The sequence below is a fragment of the Tamandua tetradactyla genome, chromosome 17 (assembly GCF_023851605.1).
Source record: "Tamandua tetradactyla isolate mTamTet1 chromosome 17, mTamTet1.pri, whole genome shotgun sequence".
Lineage (NCBI taxonomy): Eukaryota > Metazoa > Chordata > Mammalia > Pilosa > Myrmecophagidae > Tamandua > Tamandua tetradactyla.
The window spans coordinates 75820563-75840010 of NC_135343.1; the positions used below are offsets into that span (position 1 = coordinate 75820563).

Sequence of the window (19448 nt, forward strand, 5' to 3'; positions counted from 1 at the left end):
AATCCTAGGTGTCCTTACCCAATTTTAAGGGGAACCCTTCTCCTTAAAGAACCTTCTTCCACCCAACCCCCAGTGTTAATAGGCTCCTTTATTGCAGTTCAGTGGCTTGCTAAAGGTTTTTCTTCCCGACTTCATTTCAGATGGATCTGACTTTTGTTCTCATTCTGCATTTTAACTGTTCTGTTTCTTATCACATTTAGTAAACTGTGTTTTATTTCTCCTAACTAGAATGCCTGCCAACTCTGTACCTTCTTTTTGTGTCTGGAAAAGTATCAGTCTCTCGTGCTGCTTCAGGAAGAATGAATCTGTATAGCTTGTTCCTTTACTTTTTTCTGTTTTTTTCCAAACAGGTAAAGGTGCCAGAGCAAACTTTATATAATTATCCTTTCAGCTTCCTCTGCCTGGGCTATAAATGCTTAAATATATAAAAAGGTTTTAAGTTTGTCTTTTTAGTTTATTTTGGTAATTTTGTAATGGTTTCTTCTGGAGATTTGCATATTAAAGTAATATACCATTTTTCCTTGAATATGTTGAGCATGCATTCTTAAATAAAAATTCCTAGAAGTGGACCACAGTGGCTCAGTGGCAGAATTCTCACCTCCCATGCCAGAGACTTGGGTTTGATTCCTGGTGCCTGCCCATGCAAAAAAAAAAAATTCCTAGAGGCTTCCTAGCACCGTGCTTTAGTGGCAATTTGTGCTTTTTTTAAAAAGTAATGGAGTAAGCTGAATAAGATCATTAATCGTGCCATTCTGTTTAATTTATTTTAAATTAATAGTCTGCTTCCAAAAATAATTAAAAAATGGCCTGCAATAAGGGGTGAATGATGTAATAAAGGACATAAGATAATGCTCCTAAGAATAAAAATAAATGATCAAGAGAAGAAAGAGAAGCTTATATTTATAATCTTACTTACTAGAATTTAATGTTAAATTTAACTATGAGCCTTCTGTCCTTTGAGGCCTGAAAGGAAAATAAATGCAGTTATCATTGGGGAATAAAGGAAACGTATCATTTCATCAGGAAAGACTGATGTGTTGATATTACTGAATTGTGAGCAAAGTTTATGTGGATCCTGGTGGGCTGCATAGAAAGGCAGGTCCCTACAAAGTCTTTAATAGAAATTACAGAGGAAATGCAGAAATATTACTCATTTTAGGGCTATGCAAATTGGCATGTATCCAGAGATTTTAAAATGCATTCATTAGTGGGTTTAGGAGGAATTAATTGGCTCATAAGGATTTTACTTATGCTTGTGAAAAAATAAAAGAGTGTGGGTGCATCTGGGTGTGAAATATTCATCTAGCTTACAAGAAGAAGGGTGCCATAAAGTGCATCTGCCTTAAATTATTTAAAGAATTAACATAAAGTCTTTCATATTGTGGTAAAATCTCTTCAGTAATCAGCAGTGATTGTTTTAACTATCTGTTACAACATTTTTATTTTGATTGCTAAGTGATCATTTTGCAGTAGTGACTATCACACACATTAGTGTTCAAACTTTCATTTTATGTATTTGATTTTGTCACTTGAGTCAGTATCAACATATTGCTTATTTATTTTGCAGTTGTCTTGGAAAAATTATTGTCTTCCAATTTGTCTCAGCTGACTCCCAAAAGATTGTAACAAAGAAATAGCCCTGTCCTGGACTAATGTTAATGTAGTTTCAAGACTCTTTTTAAATATTTAAATATTTTAATTATAAAAATAATATATGCTTATTCTTAAAGACAATTAGAGTTAATATAAAAGTGTGAATTACCTGGTGAAAGCTATGTGCCTACCCCATTTCCGTTAGTGGCAGTAACCATTAAAAACATTTTTGTTGTTGTTACCAATGTGTCATATAATTAGAAGAGTGTATATATAAGGTGTGCTCCGATTTCTAAATTTAACTTTTGATATCCTAAAAATTACTGTTGGCAAACATACCTGAAACCCCCATCCTCAAGAAATACAACATGGTATCTAAATAAGAAGGCCCTCTGTGCTCTATGCCCTAGCAGCTATTAATATTAGAAATCTCCTTGCCTGTTTTATAATTCTACTGTCTATATGTATGTATCCCTAAACTATATATATATATGTATTTATATATATTTTCAGTTGAGAAGTGAGCATGATTTTATACTGCTGCCTTAGGGGTTGTGGTAGTTAGATTCAGTTTTCAACTTGGCCAGGTGAAGACACCTAGTTTTGTTGCTGTGGACATGAGCCAATGGTATGTGAACCTCATCTGTTGCTGATTTACATCTGCAGTGGGCCAGGAGGCGTGCCTGCTGCAATGAATGACGTTTGACTTAATTGGCCAGTGCTTAAATGAGAGAGCTCAATGTAGCACAGCCGGAGCAGCTCAGCCTACCTCATCTCAGCACTCGCAGCTCAGCCCAGGCCTTTGGAGATGCAGAAAGGAATCGCCCTGGGGAAAGTTGTTGGAACCCAAACGCCTGGAGAGAAAGCCAGCAGAGATTACCCTGAAAGACCCTCAGATGAAAGTTAGTTGCCTTTCCTCTGAAGAACTAACAAAACAAATCCCCTTTCATTAAAAGCCAATCTGTCTCTGGTGTGTTGCATTCCGGCAGCTAGCAAACTAGCAAACTAGAACGGGGTATAGAGTCTCTAGGTGATACTACTTTTTTCTCAGCCTCCCATAGGGCTGACCAGATCCTTTGCTGGGAAAGACAGTGGGCAAGTGCACATATGAATGAGTCCTAGGAAACAGGGCTCACCGAGTTTAGACCCTGAAGGTCTCTGCCCACTGAGAATGTATTTTCCTAAATTCACCTTGCCCTCCCTTAAACCCTAAATTTCTCAGGAGTAAGTCAAAGCAGAGTGCTTATAATAGGTCAAATGAATGTGGCAATGGCAACTTTCAGAGTATCCCTCTTGAGTTGCACTGCTCCAGTTTGGACTGGACTCCTCTGTCTCCCGTCCTGGACTCTCCATTTACCTCTAACCTATGTTGGGTCTCTGTTTCCTATATTTCAGGTCTCTTCCAGTCTTCATTTATTTCTTGGTTTTGGTGGAGCCCATTTTCGCTTCTTGATATAAGTTGTATTGGAGGTGACACTGAGATCTTGCATGTATGAAAGTGTTTTTTTATATTCGTATGCCAGATCGACAGTGACTGGTTAGAAGTAATTTTCTTTGATAATTTTGTGGACATTGTTTTGCTTTCTTCATGCTTCCAGTGTTGCTGCAGAAAAGTCCAAAGCCAATCTCATTTTTGATCCCTTGTATAGAACCTGTTTTGTTCTGTCTCCAGGTTTGTAGAATTCTGTGTCTCTGTTCACAGCAGTACACTTTGGTGAGTATATATTTTCATTCATTGCTCTGGCTTTGAGTAGGCCTTGCTAATGTGAAATGTCATGTTCTGTAGTTCTGGAGACCTTTCTTGAATTATTATGTTGTTGATTTCCTTCCCTCCAGTTTCTGTTTGCTCTTTTTTGGAACTTTTATTATTTGTATATAGGACCCCCTGCCCTGGTCCTCTTATATTCTTTTCTACTTTCCATGTCTTATCATTTGCTTGACTTTCGTGGGGGGGGTTTCTTCAGTTTTATATTTTAATTCTTTTATTGACTTTAATTTTTGCCATCATGTTTTAAACTTCTGATAGTTCTTTTATTTTCTGAATATTTCCTTTCTTTTTTTTCTTTGTATTTCCACAAGAGCATTTAACTTGTTTCCTGTATGCAGTATTTCTTGTCTTTCTGAGAATATTAAAGATAGTTTATTTTTTGAAGTTTTTTTCCCCCTCCCTGAATAATTTGTTTCCTTCAAGTGTACTTTTTTTTACTGTTTATTTTAGTCTCTATTTTATCTTAGAGTTATCAGATGTCCCATTGTCTGCTCATGGTAAAAAAAAGGAGACCTTAAAAAGCCAATTACAAACTTGTATATAGACGAGGCTTATGAACTGGGTTTCACTGTGCAGCAAATTAGGTTGGTGGTTTTTTAGGGAACCCCTAGTGTTTGTATATTTTCATTTTTCCTAATGGCTGGTGAGAGTCCCCAGATAATTAAAATTTTAAAAAGGCAGTCCCTCAGTTACATTAGACACATTTCAAGTGCTCGGGCCACATGTTGCTAATGCCTGTCATATTGGTGAGCACAGTTATGTGCTTTTGTCATTGGAGAAAGTGCTGCTGGACCACACTGGCCTGGGACTAAAGATATGCTTGACAAAGCCATTTGAGAGCCCCAGGAGGAAAGGGGGTCATTCAAAATTCAGTTTGCATGTGGCCATTCAATCTTCTGTTTCTAGAGAGGCAACCATACTGCCAAGTGCACATCCCCTAGTTCATAAATTCTGTTTTACCTCCTCTAGAGAATAGATTCCCAGGCTCCTGCTAGGATGGGGAGGGGAAGCAGCAGTCTGGGAAGGGAAGGGGCGCTAAGACTGTCCTTGCTTCTCAGTTTTCACCCAATCCTTTTTATTTTGGCCACCTGCAACACATTTGGTTCCAGAGATATGTTGTTCTGCCAGTTCCGGGGCCTTCTGAGGATACTGCAGGTTTGTTCTCAGTTATTTCCTCTGCTGGTTCTCATTTTGCCAAGAACACGTGATTTCCTGCATTCCAGCTTTTAAAATGTTGCTGTTGTCCATCTTGCATGACAAAAAAAAAACAAAAAACACCTCTTCACTATAATTTTAGTGGCATTTTTTGAGAGAACAAAATTAGATATTTATTTAGCAAGGATATTATTTAAAAAAAATTTTTTTAGCTTTTTTTATTGTATAGTTTAACATATATACAAAGCAAAGAAATAACAAAGCAATAGTTTTCAAAGCATTCTTCAAAAAGTGGTTACAGGACAGATCCCAGAGTGTGTCGTGGGCTACCATACAATCCTCTCAGATTTTTCCTTCTAGCTACTCCAGAATATAGGAGGCTAGAAGGTTTTAAACACTTTCTTATCATCACAATCAACTTTCTTTTTCCTTCTCTTTTTGTGAACAATAACGTATATACAAAAAGCTATGAATTTCAAAGCACAGCATGACAATTAGTTGTAGAACATATTTCAGACTTTGACATGGGTTACAATTTCACAGTTTTAGGTTTTACTTCTAGCTGCTCTAAAATACTGAAGACTGAATTTAATGATTCAGCATTCATATTCATTTGTTAAGTCCTATCTTCTATGTATAATTCCACCATCACCTTTGACATTTTCATTCCTCTTTTTGGGGTTGTTTGGGCTATGGCAATTCTAAATTTTTGATATTGGGTCTGTCACTAGTATGGGGTAGGGAGATGAAACCATGTGATGTTCTGGAGAGCTGGGCTAGGTTTCGGGGCTTATCTGGATCAGGGTCCCATCTGGAAGTTACAGGTTTCTGGCAAATTACTCTAGTGCACAGAACCCTTTTGAAATCTTATATATTGCCCTAGGTGTTCTTTACGATTGGCTGGAGTGGTCCTGGTTGGGCATAGGCACACCCCCATCTGGTAGGCTTGCGTAAGAGCAACCTCTAGAGTAGCCTCTCAACTCTGTTTGAACTCTCTTTTCCACTGATACTTTATTAATTATACTACTTCTCCCCCTTTTGTTCAGGATGTAATCATTGATCCCATGGTGCCAGGTCTGGATTCATCCCTGGGAGTCTTCTCCCACGTTGCCAGAGAGACTTTCACCCCTGGATGTCATGTTTACTTGCAGAGTTGGGCTTAGAGAGACTGAGGCCACATCTGAGCAACAACAGAGGTCCTCCAGAAGTAACACACTTAGGCATGCCCATAGGTAGTGTAAACTTCTCTGCTACCTACATAAACTTCACAGGAGTAAGCCGCATAATCAAGGGCATGGCCCATTGATTTGGGTGTCCCTAAAGTTTGACACAGTATCAGAGGATTCCCTGATGGTAAGGTTTAACAGTTTTATAGTCTTTGTCCCCTCCATCAGGGGACTTTGCCAATATTTTTGATTATCTACTTAATGTACTCTAGGATGTTTCCAGGCATTACAATAATCTGTACAGGATTAAAGGACCTCTTATTCTGTGCTTCCTGTGTTTCAGTTGTTCAAAAGAGCTCTACAGATAGGTTGAATTAGATCATGCACTACAGAAAATTTCAGTTCCAGATCAAATAAACCTTTCTTCCATTGGTCTCAAAGAGTATATGTGAGTTTATAATATAGACACTGTCTTCCTTACCCTTATGTTCTGAATTACTTTAACACCAACCTGTTTGGCTTCGTTCTTATCTCTAGATATCAGGTTATTTATATAAAAGAGCCTCTCAAAATCCAGAAATAATAATCATCACTCCGAACTTAATGTGTCTGCTCTAAAAGCTTACAATCTAGGCCCCTGTTTTCTTATAAGCATTTTCTAAAGGTGACCATACCATTGTTGTTTTTTTTTCCTGGCTTATTTTGTCTCACCAAATGTCCCACATGTTCATTCACATCACTGCATGCATCATGACATTGTTCCTTTTTGTAGCAGCACAACCTTCATTCATAAGTATACACCATTGTTTGCCAATCTACTCTGTCAGTGCATCCTTCAGCCACGTGCATTCGTTGGGCATTCATGTAGAGGGCCCAGAGACCACAGTCCATCTACGTTCTCAAGATTAGATAATTTCATTGTTCCCAAGAGGCAGAAAACCAATAAACACAACCTGACCAAATAGGAAATCTAAACCTCCTCTTAACTCTTGTCCCTCACCCCATTATTTACTTCTGCTGTGGCTGTGGTAGTGCTGATGGTTTCCTTTTGAACATAGTGCGTCGCATGCAATAGTGATTATCCCCCGTACCCTGGACTTAAACACTCTTTTGTATAAGAATCATATCTTTGAAGTAATTCATATTTCCAGTGTGAGTCAGTGGGACGCATAGGTCTATACAACTTCTTTCAATCTTGTTCTTCTTCAATATAGTAATATTACTTCTAGATCCACTAGAGGAATACCTTCACTCCTATCTATTCTTTACATTGGAGTTCAACCTCATTAGCTAATGGTTCACCCATCTCTAGCATCTATGTATCTTTAAGTCCCCAATATTGTGTATTATAGGCCTCTGATAATACCCTTATGCTGGCCATAAAAGTAGAATCATACAGTATCCTTTTGTGTCTGGCTGTTTCTCTCAGCACTATGTCCTCAAGGCGCATCTGTCTTGTCATGTACTTCAGAATGTCATTTTGCCTTACTGCTACATAATATTCCATCGTATGTATATACCGCATTGTGTTGATCCACTTGTCTGTTGATGGGCATTTGGTGTGTTTCCATCTTTTGGCAATTGTGAATAATTCTGCTGTGAACATCAGTGTGCAAATGCTTGTTTGTGTCATTGCTTTCAGCTCTCCTGGGTGTATATCAAGTAGTGTTATTGCTGGATCACAGGGCAACTTGATGCTTAGTTTCCTAAGAAACTGCCAAACAGTCTTCCATAGTGGCTGCACCATTACACATTCCCACCAGCAGTGCATAAATATCCCAGTTTCTCCACATCCTGTCCAACATTTATAGTTTCCTGTTTGTTTAATAGCAGTCTTTCTTATAGGTGTGAGGTGGTGTCTCATTGTAGTCTTGATCTGCATTTCCCTTCTGAGTCTTCTGAGGTGCAGAAGCATTAGATTTTGAGAAGTTTCCATTTATCTGTTTTTTTCTTTTGTTGCTTGTTCTTTGAGTGTAAAGTTTAGGAATCTACCTCCTATTTCTAGGTCTTGAAGATGTTTCCTTACATTTTCTTCTAGAAGTTTTATGGTGCTAGTTTTTATATTTATGTGTTTGATAACACTTTCAGTTGATTTTTGTCAAGGGTGTAAGATAGGGGTCCTCTTTCATTCTCTTGGCTATTGATATCCAGTTCTTCCATGCCAAATTATTGAAAAGACTGTTTTGTCCCAGTTCAGAGGATTTGGGGTCTTGCTAAAAATCAGTTTACCATAGATTTGGTAGTCTATTTCTGCACTCTCGATTCTATTCTATTGGTCAGTGCTTCTGTCTTTGTGCTAGTACTGTGCTGTTTTGACCACTGTCGCTTTATAATAGCTTTTAAAGTCAGGGAGTGTTAATCCTCCCACTTCGTTCTTCTTTTTTAGGATGCTTTTAGCTATGTGGGGTCTCTTTCCCTTCCAGATGAATTTGGTAGTTAGCTTTTCCAAGTCTTTTAAGTAGGTTGTTGCAATGTTGGTTGGTACTGTGTTGAATCTGTAGATCAATCTGGGGAGAATTGACATCTTAACTGTATTTGGCCTTCCTATCCATGAACAGGGGAATGTCTTTCCACCTATTTAGGTCTCCTTTGATTTCTTTTAGCAATGTCATGTAGTTTTCTGTATACAAGTCCTTTACATCCCTAGTTAAGTTCATTTCTAAGTATTTGATTCTTTCAGTTGCTATTTTGAATGGACTTTTTTCCTTAACCGACTCCTCAGCTAACTCATTGCTTGTGTATAGAATTGTTACTGAATTTTGCACATTAATTTTATATCCTGCCACCTTTTTGAATTTGTTGACTAGCTCAAGTAACTTTGCTGTAGATGTCTCAGGATCTTCCAAGTATAGTATCTATCATCTGCAAATAATGTTTTATAGATAGTTTTACTTATTCCTTTCCAATTTGGATGCCTTTTATTTCTTTGCCCTGTCTGATTGCTCTAGCTAGAACTTCTAGCACAATGTTGAATAATTAATGGTGGTGACACTGGTCTTCCTTGTCCTGTACCTGATCTTAAGGGGGAAGGCTTTCAGTCACTCTCTATTGAGTACGATCTTGGGTGTCAGTTTTCATGTGGTCCCTTTATTATATTGAGGTACTTACCTTTGACTCCTATCTTTTGGAGTGTTTTTCTCAGAAAAGGATGCTGAATTTTGTCAAATCCTTTTCCAGCATCAATTGAGATGATCTTGTGGTTTTTCCCTTTTGACTTGTTAATGTGCTGCATTACATTATTAATTGATTTTCTTGTGTTGAATCATCCTTGCATTCCTGGTATAAACCCCACTTGGTCATGGTGTATAATTCTTTTAATGTGCTGTTGGATTTGATTTGCTAATATTTTATTGAGAATTTTTGCATCTATGTTCATTAGAGAGATTGGCCTGTAGTTTTCCATTCTTACAGCATCTCTACCCAGTTTTCAAAGCTTCATAAAATGAGTTAGGTAAAGTTCCTTTTTCCTCAATTTTTTAGAAAATTTTGAGCACGACTGGCATTAGTACTTTGTGGAATGTTTGATAAAATTCACCTGTAAAGCCATCTGGCCCTGGGCTTTTCTTTGTAGCGAGATTTTTGATGACTGACTCTCTTTACTTGTGACAGATTTGTTGAGATCTTCTATTTCTTCCTGAGTCAGTGTAGCTTCTTTGAGTGTCTCCAGGAATTTGTCCATTTTATCTAAGGTATGTAGTTTGTTGGCGTATAGTTGTTCATAGTATCCTCTTATGATTTCTTTTATTTCTTCAGGGTCTGTGGTAACGCACCCCTTCTCATTTCTGATTTTATTGGCATCCTTTCTCTTTTTCTCTTTGTCATTCTTGCTAGTGGCCCATTAATTTTATTGATCTTCTCAGAAAACCAACTTTTGCTTTTACTGATTCTATTATTGTTCTCCCATTCATTTATCTCTGCTTTAATCTTTGTTATTTCTCTTCTCCTAATGCTTTGGGGTTAGTTTATTGTTCTTTCTCAAGTTCCTCCAGGTTTGGTGTTAAGCCCTCAATTTTTGCTCTTTGTTTTTTAATATAGGCATTTAAAGCAATAAATTCCCCAAGTAGAGCTTTTTTGCCCCATCCCTTAAATTCTGATAAGTTGTATTCTCATTTTCATTCATCTCCAGATAGCTACTGATTTCTCTAGCAATTTCTTCTTTGACCCACTGGTTGGTTAAGAGCGTGTTATTTAATCCCCATATGTTTATGAATGTTCTCATTCTTTGGTGGTTATTGAGATCCATTTTCATTCCATTGTGATCTGAGAAAGTGCTTCAAATAATTTCAGTATTTTTAAATTTTTAAAGACCTGTTTTGTGTCCCCAGCATATGAGCTATGCTGGAGAATGTTCTATGAGTACTAGAGAAGAATGAATAACCTTGTGCTTTGGGGTGCAATGACCTATATATGTCAGTTAGGTCTAATTCATTTATCATGTTGTTTCACTTCTCTTATTTCCCTGTTGATTATCTGTCTGGTTGTTCTATCTGTAGAGGATAGTGGTGTGTTGAAGTCTCCTGCTATTATTGTTCAAGCATCTATCGCTCCCTTCAGTTCTGCCAATGTCTGTCTTATGTTTTGGAGGTCCTTGATTGGGACCATAAACATTTATGATTGTTTTATCTTCTTGGGGAATTGAGTCTTTAATTAGTATATTGTGTCCTTCTTTGTCTCTTATGATGTCTTTATGTTTAAAGTCTATTTTGTCCGATATTTGTAGGGTTACTCCTACAAATATTTTGGTTATAACTTGCGTGGAAAATCTTTTTCCATCCTTTTACTTTCAATCAATTTGTATCCTTGTGTCTAAGATGAGTCTGTTGTAAGCAGCATATAGCTAGATGGTGTTTCTTAATCCATTCTGCCAATCTGTATCTTTTATTTGGTAAGATTAGTGCATTATCATTCAAAGTTATTACTGAAAAGGTATTTCTTGATTCCACCATCTTATTGTTTTTTTTTTATTTGTCAGATATTTATAGTCTTTTACCTCTTTCTCTTTGTTTTATTTAAATAACCCTCACTGGTATTCTTCAATTCTGTGCCTCCTCCAGGCCTCCATTTCCATCTTTTTTATTTTTCAGCTGGCCAAACTCCTTTTAATATTTCTTGTAGGACCCATGTCCTGTTGACAAATTCTTTCAGGAGTTCTTTGTCTGTGAAAACTTAAATCTCTCCCTCTATTTTGAAGGACAGTTTGACTGGGTAGAGAATTCTTGGCTAGAAGTCTTTCTCTTTCAGGATCTTGAATACATCATACCACTGCCTTCTCGCCTCCAGGGTGCTAGTTGAGTAGGCTGAACTCAGTCTTATATGATTTCCCTTGTATATAGTAGATTGTTTTTCTCTTGCTCCTTTCAGGATTTTCTGCTTTTCTTCAACATTTGATACACTTATTAATATGTGCCTTGAGTAAGGCCTGTTTGGATTTGTTCTGTTTGGAGTTCTTTGGGCTTCTTTGACTTATATATTTATGTTCTTCATGAGGGTTGGGAAGTTTTCCCCCATTATATCCTCAACTGCTCTTCCTAGAGCTTTACTCCTCTCTTGTCTTCTGGGACACCAATCTGGGACACTTATATTTGAGTGCTTTGTTCTGTCTATCATTTCCCTGAGTTCCCATTCAATTTTTTCCATCTTTTTTTGTCATTTGCTGTTTTGAGTCTTTGAAGTCAATTATCCTGTCCTCTATATCACTTGTTCTTTCTTTTGTCTCCTCAGATCTGGTGTTGTGTGCCTCTAGTGCATGTTTTATTTGGTCAAGAGTCTTTAATCTTGAGATTTCTGCTCTTTTTCTATTTATTCTTTCAAATACCTCTGTGTGCTCTTCTACTCTCTTCTTGATCTCCTTTATGTCATTTGCTATCACACTTATTTTATTAAGTAGAGTTGTACGAACATCTTTGATTAGTTTCCAACGTCTGTGTCTCCTTTGGTGTTTTAATTTGGTCATTAGGCAGTGCTATATTCCTCTGCATTGTGATATGCTTAGTGATTTCTGCTGTCTTCATTGCATATAAATATCTTTATTGATTTACTTTGGGAGTTGATTTCTTTCACTAGTCTAAGGCCTTGTGTTTGTGGGATGGTTGTACAGCAGGGAGCAGGGCATGGGTTGTAGCACTCAGTACGGTGATTTGTTTCAGGACTGGTATGGGTGCAGGTTGGAGATGTGATGCTGATGCTTGTGAACATGGGCGCCCAGTAGCCAGGGAGGATATAGCTCTGTGGGTGCACTGGTCTGGGGGGCGTAACCCTGGTATGCACTAGTCTAAGGCACAAGGCCCTTTGTGTGCATGCGCAGAGCTGTGGCAGCAGGTTGGCATTATGCCTTTGTGAATTGGAGGCAGATGTGACCCGGCTGCACAGGTCGGCACTTTCTCAGAGCTGGAAAGTGAGACTGAGGGCCATGTACATGCACGGTACTAGAACTGCTGTAAAGTGCAGTTCCCAGAGCTGAATGACTTGATGGGGGCCAGTGTGCATGCGTGGGTATAGGAGTGCCATAAACAGATGTGCTGAGCTCAGGGAGGGCGGGGGTGAGGCTTTGCGACACTCTGGGCAGTGGATGGGGGTAGCCTAGGTATGGAGGTTAGTGCCCGCAGCCTTTATGTGCTGGCAACAGCCTGCAGGGAACAGGGAGGGGGAGGTAGTGCTCAGGAGGGGTACAGGAGAGGTGGGTTGGGTTGCACTTGGGGTGAGGGTGTGGGGTAGGTACATGCACTGGGGGCTGGTGGGTGGGGGTACCTGGAGTGCGGGGAATGGGAGCAGGTGACGGGGTTCAGGTGTGGGGTGTGGGGTGAGTTACCAGTCATGGGGCTGTACTGGTGAGGGTAGCATGCCCAAGGAATGTGGCCTGGCTTACTTCCTAGTCTTTTGTTCCCATCTGTGCACTCCTGCAGGCTCCACGGCTCCGTCCCTCTGTGCTAGGCTCCAGCTTTCTGCTTCTCAGTTCTTTGGCCTTTGGCAACCAGAGCTGCAGCACGTGGTGCAGAAGGCTCTCCCAAGTCAGCTGTCCTCCCGAATTGCCGCTACGGCCACCCTCCTGTCCTGTCTCTAACTTTTCCGTGGAGCAGGGCTAATTTCAAGCTACTGTAGTTGGCCATCTTCCTGGAAGTCTATTTATTTTCATTGTTCCATCTTGACATGGAACGGTGCAGACTTTTTTGTTTGTTTTGTTTAGTTTTTTGAATTTCTTTCTTTAAATGACGCATTCATTTTATCAAATTTTACAAATACATCTAAGCAAAAAATATATGAAAGTCAACTGTAATGTAGTATCACAACCCAATTATACCACTCTGTGATATGCATATATATATATTAATGGTCATATAGATATTGTTTTGTAGTCAACTCATTTTGCTTAACTCATTATTGTTGTGCTGAGTGTCTTGTTTTGTCCTCTGGATCAACTCTCCACTCTGCTGTCTGCCCCAGGGGGCTGGACTGTGGTGCAGTTCTGTCTTCTGGTTTCCAATTGCATTGGGTTAGGTTTGGAAGCCCTTGAGGGAGATAGGAAGTTGGAAGATTGAGCACAGTGTATTTCTCTCTAGGCAAGCTTCTGGCTGGGCGGCGGTGGTGGGGGGATCGTAATCTTGGATTTTTGTGGCCGTCTATGGGAGCAAACCTTTTTTACATCCATGAACACATGTATGCTTGCGTATTATTATACACACATAGAAATGCACACACTTAAAACATTTGGCTTATTAATGCAAAAATGGGATCATGTCATCTGTGATGTTTTGAAGTTGGCTTTATTTATTTACTGAATAACTTGTCATGGACACCCTTTCACATCAGAGAATGAGAGCTACCTCATTCTTTTAGAAGGTTGTTTAGTATTCTATATTATGTAAATACCATTAATGTTCACCCCCTTCTCTTACTGGTAAAATTTATTATTGCCCATTATTAAGCACTACAAATTATACTTCATTGAACAGCCTGGTACCCATATCTTTGTGTGCTTCTATGAGTATTTCTGCATAATAGAGTCCCTGAAATATAATTGTTAATTAAATATGGATATTTATATTTTGATAAAAACTGCCCCTTTCCTAAAAAGTTGTATTAATTTACAATCTTACTAAAATAGAAAAGTACCTCTACACCCTATATTCTTGTTCATATTGACTATTTTTATTTCTGTCTCACCAAATAGGAAAAAATTTATCTCATTTTAATTTTTAATTTACTTATCACTAGCATATTTCATAAAGGACATTTTAAGGTTTTTTTAATCAGAAAATTTGAGGACTCTAAACAGAATTAAGATTTATATTAATTTTAGTGCATGAAAGCACAGTTAATTTTCATTTTCCCATTTTAAAATAAAAACTATGAGAAATTTCCAGAGCTCACCAGTTAGAGTGAATGTAAGACATGTAACTTTAAAGTAATGTGGTAGTTTGGATTCGTAGGTACTTTACTGACCCCTAGTCTTGTGAATAAATATATCTGCAATGGGTTAACAGTATGTTTAATTCATTATTTTTATTACTCGTTACTCCTTGCCTCGTTTAAATCTTTCACTGTTCTCAGCTCTATCCTCTCCAGTGCATTTTCTGGGAATATCCTTGGTTATAGGTTCTTTATCTCCCTTCTCTCAGTGTAAACAGCGTCAGCGATGTATAGTTACAAGACCCTTATTTCTTCACCTGTAAATGCCACTGATATTAGTACTTACTTTTGAGGCTTTTGCTTGGATTAGATGGTAATGTTTATAAAGCGCCTGTTTTAGAACACACTTGACATTATCAAGGGATAAAGCAAGGTACTTTTAACACGGATTTACAGTTCCACCAAATGCAAAATTTCATTTTATTTATATCTCATGGATCTTTGGATTGTTCATGAATAATTGAATCTGTAGGTGTTAAGTATGTGAATACCAAAAGACTTCTGTAAAATTCCTGGCAGATATCAGGCACTTGAAAAGCAGCCTGTATTCAAAATTTTAGGGTTAGTAAAGGGCTTAGAATTTTTCCCACCCTCCTCACCCTATAGCTGAGAGGTTCAGGTTAAGAATAGGGTTAGGAACATCAGGCTGTAGAGTGGCAGAGCTCAATCAGGTTCTCCTGGCTTGTAGACTTCTCTGTGATGCCAGTATCCATCAGTTCTGGGATTTATGCCAACAAGCCTCATGCACGCTCTGTTTTAAAGTGCAGAGAAGCTCTTTGCTCTTTGGGCTTTTCACAAAATCAAGCTTGCTGATTGAGTCCCTGCTTATATGCACCATATTACTTTAAACATTCATCCTAAAACATGACTCTTATGTTTAGGTTTTTTTCCACCCATAGTGACAACTTGTTAAAAGTGATTTTATTGGCTATCCTAATTCTTAGCTATACCACTGTAGGTTTATTCACTTTCACCTTAGACCCCGTAGCTTGTGGTATCTTGCAGTTTCCCAACATGTACCCTGTACCTCAGTAACATCTAATGAGTTACAGTTCCCTGATTAAGCCATACTGTTTCCAAATTCCATGGCTTTGCATATTTTATTGGACAGCCTGGAGTGACCTCCCTCCTTTCAACCCCTCATCCTCCAAGAGTCTAATGCTTCTTTTCTAATCCGTTTTAGCAGTTTATCTTGCCCTGCTTTGAGCTACCCATAATAGTATTGCATACCTCATTTACTCTATTACAAGTGTCATATTGAATTGTAATCCTTTGTGTACTTAATTTACCTGTTTAGACTTTGGGATAGCAATGATAGTTCTTATTTGAATTGTTATGTGAGTAAAGTAACTAAGGAGATTCTATGAAGCAAAATTAGTTTCCTTTCTGAAGAAGGTACCATAGGTATCCCTAATGGATGCTGTAAGTCCTTGTCAGGTAGTATCCTCCCACATTGTAATACTTCAGGAATAACATATGGAGCTGAATAAGAAGTCTAGATGGCCTATATTTTGGATTGTATACTCTATTTGCCCTTTTGCTTGATTTTGTAGCTGTTTGAACCACAGATGGTTGAGCAACATGGGCAAGTGTCTGAGTCAGGATTATATCATCTGCCAGGATGATAAGTGCAGTAAGAATATTTTATTAACTCACTGGAAGGAGAGTGGTCTTACAGACAAAAAGTTGTTGGTGATATTCAAGTAGGTGTAATTTTTCAAGACGACATAATTTTGTTCTATGTTTCTATATTTATTAGTGAAAATGTGTATGTCATTTCAGAACTGTTTATTCCTTTCCCAAATGGCCTTTAAAAAAAGAACAAAACTATCGGTATTGTACAAAAAAAGTGCAAAAATGTGATAAGTTGCAGTGTTTGTAATTGCTTTTCAATGATGAGGCTTTTATTTATTTTAAAAGAGCAGATGTTTAATTACTTGTTATTTAAACAGACTTTCTTCCAGCAGAAGCCAGCAACCCCTTTACGCCCAAGTGTTGGTGTGCTGATGGTTTTCATTTGGACTTTAATTAACTAACTTTTGTCTTTTTTGGGTGCCTACAAAATGTTGTATGTATTGCTAGGTACAAGGGGATATTAAGAAAACGTTATACTTCCTCCATGAAACTAAGTTCCTATGAACTTCTACAACTTAGACCAATATTTGCATCAGGTAATAATTTTGGTTAGAATTTGACATTTGTCTTAATTTCATAGCCTAATTCTTTAAAGCATATTCGTATACATACACTGTTACAAAAGTAATACATACTTGCAAAAGAAGCACAGTGTAGCAGTTTAGACTGAACATGGACTCTCACATCAAATTACCTGGATTCAGATCCCAGCTCTGCCATTTACTAGCTGTGTAACCTTAGGCAAGTTACTTACCTGCTTTGTGCCTCAATATCTTTATATATAAAGTGTGGGGTAGGGGTACAAGGGTAGTTCAGTGGTAGAATTCTTACCTACCATGTGAGAGACCCGTGTTCGATTCCTAGCCCATACACTTCCTCCCTCCAAAAAAAAAAAAAATCAACGAATGGTGCAATAATGGATAGTCACATGGAAAAAGAATGAAATGTGACCCCCATCATACAGCATACAAAGAAAGAAGTGGGGTAATGAAAATACCTCGATTATGGGATTTGCGTATGTAAAATATGTTAGTCTGTGCCTGGCAAGTAGTAAAAGCACAATAAATTTTAGATATTATAATTGAAATAATATAGAAATGTAGAATTTCCCCAGTCATAAAAGTGTTGTGGATATTCTGCCCAATTTTCTGTCACATAGACTGGAAAGAAGCTTCCTATAATGTCTTTTAATGCAAAGAGAAGGGCCTGAATCTCAGATAGAAAAGTTGAGGAGGTGTGTGATATAAGCTGTTCCAAGTCCTGTGTGAGTTTTTGGAATTGTTTGACCTGCTGCTTTCTAGTGGTCTTTTTCTCCACTCTTTTTCCCTCACCTGACTTCTTAGAAGTTCTGATCTAGAGTTTAGCAAAAAGCCAGTTATTAGTAGATGCTTGTTCTATTAGTGCTTTGAAGGATTTTGAACACATACTTGATGTGTTGGTAGAGATTTAAAAATATGTTGAGTAGCTAGATATATTAAATCATTTAGTGTTGTTAAGGAATCCTACCTGTTTTTTGTTTGTTTGTTTAACATGTTTTAAAAGTACCATACGTTTGAAATTTTGTTTGTTTCCTGTTGTGGTTCTTTCGAAATATTCAGAGGTCTTGATGGCTGAAATACCTGTCAATATATAAGGACTATTATTGTTTTCATAGTTTTGTTTAAATTTTCCAATAGTTTTATTATCCTGATACGAAACATATTTTTCCTGTAACATAGCTTAGCTATAGAATGTTTCATTGTTCACTTAAGATTGTACTTCTAACATTTTATTTTAAAACCTCAATATTATTTTCTCCTGGTGATGGGAACCTCCTAAGTAATCCTTTGGCAAATAATTTAGTGAAGCGAGTGAGGAGTCTGACTTCTATTTGACCTTTCAGATCATAAGGAGTCAGTATAAGACTAAGTGCCCAAAGATGTTATTATTAGTTCTATTTTAAAGAATTAATATTTCTAGATTAATAAAAACAAAAACATTTCATTGCACTCTGTTATATCGTCATGGCTTTTAGGCATAGTCACCTTTATAAAGAAAGCCAGTCCTAGTCTATTATGTTTTCTTCTGTGTATAAGAAAACCTCTGAGTATTTTACAAGATTGTATTGTTGGATTATACCTTGGAAAAGAAAATAAAGTCTTATAAGTTAAATACTAATAATCAAATAAAAAATAAAGGCTTTTCTTAGACAAGACACTTTTATTTTTGAAGGTCAGATATGTGCTGTGTTGACAGTGTCAGTTTCTAATTGGCACCTTGTTAGATGTGTAGAATGTGAGAGAATTAATCCCATGACATTCAGGGTTGCATCCTGTTCTGTAGCCGTTTTGGTTAGTCTTTATTGGCTTTTGAAAGGAGTAGCATTTTCTATGAGGGAAACAAAAAATTCCAAAAATCCCACAATTCCCTCTGTCCGTCATGTGAAAAGTCCTTGAGTATATATGAAAACACATAGATGGATATGTCTGAATAATAGCAGATACGCAGTTTGGGAAATAACGTATCTGTATGTGATCAGTGCAGTGAACATTTATTAGTTCTCCTGTGTGTATGCATCGTCCTAGCCGTTTAGAGTCAGGCAGGCATATTGACTAGCCCTGTCCTCTTGGAAATCCAGGATAGTAAAGCTGAGGAGCTTAGCTCCTGCACCAAAAGACTGAAGAAATCAGGGACGCATGACCTCAAATCAGACCCAATTTTTTACTCTTTTAACCCTTTCTGACATTCTGTCCTCCCACTACATTTTTACATTCTTCTCAACTGTCTCTGAGGATGTTTCCTATCTTTTGTTCAGTTTTCTTAGCAACTACTCATTTCCCTCTCTCTTGGTCAGTTACTCCATTGCTTTTAGTTATCCTCAAAGTTTCTTTCTGAACTGGTTCCTCTCTCTCCTAGTTAAGATTTATTAGTATTTAGTGCCTACTATCTGTTGGGTACTTTATAAACACCTTGCTTACATAAACTCATTTAAATATAAAACACCTTCTGAGGTGAAGCTACTAAGTTAAAGAGTTTTAGGCCAAACTATGCTGTGAGGCCTCCTAAGTAACAAATCATCCCTTGATGCCTCTTCTTATTGCTTCCCAATCTTTTCCAAATGCTTTGGCTTTGAATTCAAGTCATATACTTTAGAGAGAGTGATGTGAAGAATGTAGGAGCTTGAGGTTAGAAGAATTGTGGATAAATCTTGAAGACTCAGTTAGGGTTAGAGAACGTGAAGGATTCCTGTGATTATAGGGCAAACCAGTAATCGTGGAAAATGCTTCATGAGGGCAACCTAATTTAAAAGACACTGAAAACCTGAAAATGAGATTTCCACATAATTTGGACATGACTTAAATTCTGAACTGCAAATATGGAGTAGTTATTTCATAAACTTTCCTTGATTGATGGGAAAGGTGCTAATTAATTGAACTAGATCATTCTGTCTTCAACAGCTTAGAACAGGAGTTGTCAAGCTATAACCTGCAGGCTGAATCCAGCCTATCACCTGTTTTAGTAAATAAAGTTTTACTGTAATGCAGCCATGTGTATTCCTTTATGTATTGTCTGTGACTGTTTTCATGTTGTAATGGCAGAACAGGTGGGAGAGCATGTGGCCTTCAAAGCTGAAAATATTTAGTATCAGGCCTGTTAAGAAAAAATTTACCAATCTCTGACTTAGAATTACAAAAATATCAAAAGTTTTTTTATAGATAATTTTTTTTTTTTTTTTACCTCCTGGA

At 37.6% G+C, this 19448-nt stretch overlaps 1 protein-coding gene across 6 annotated transcripts in view; it reads left to right on the plus strand.

Annotated features, from left to right (window-relative positions):
* LCLAT1 (lysocardiolipin acyltransferase 1) overlaps positions 1-19448 on the plus strand; it is a 259010-nt gene that overhangs the window by 54671 nt on the left and 184891 nt on the right. The window lies entirely within an intron of this gene.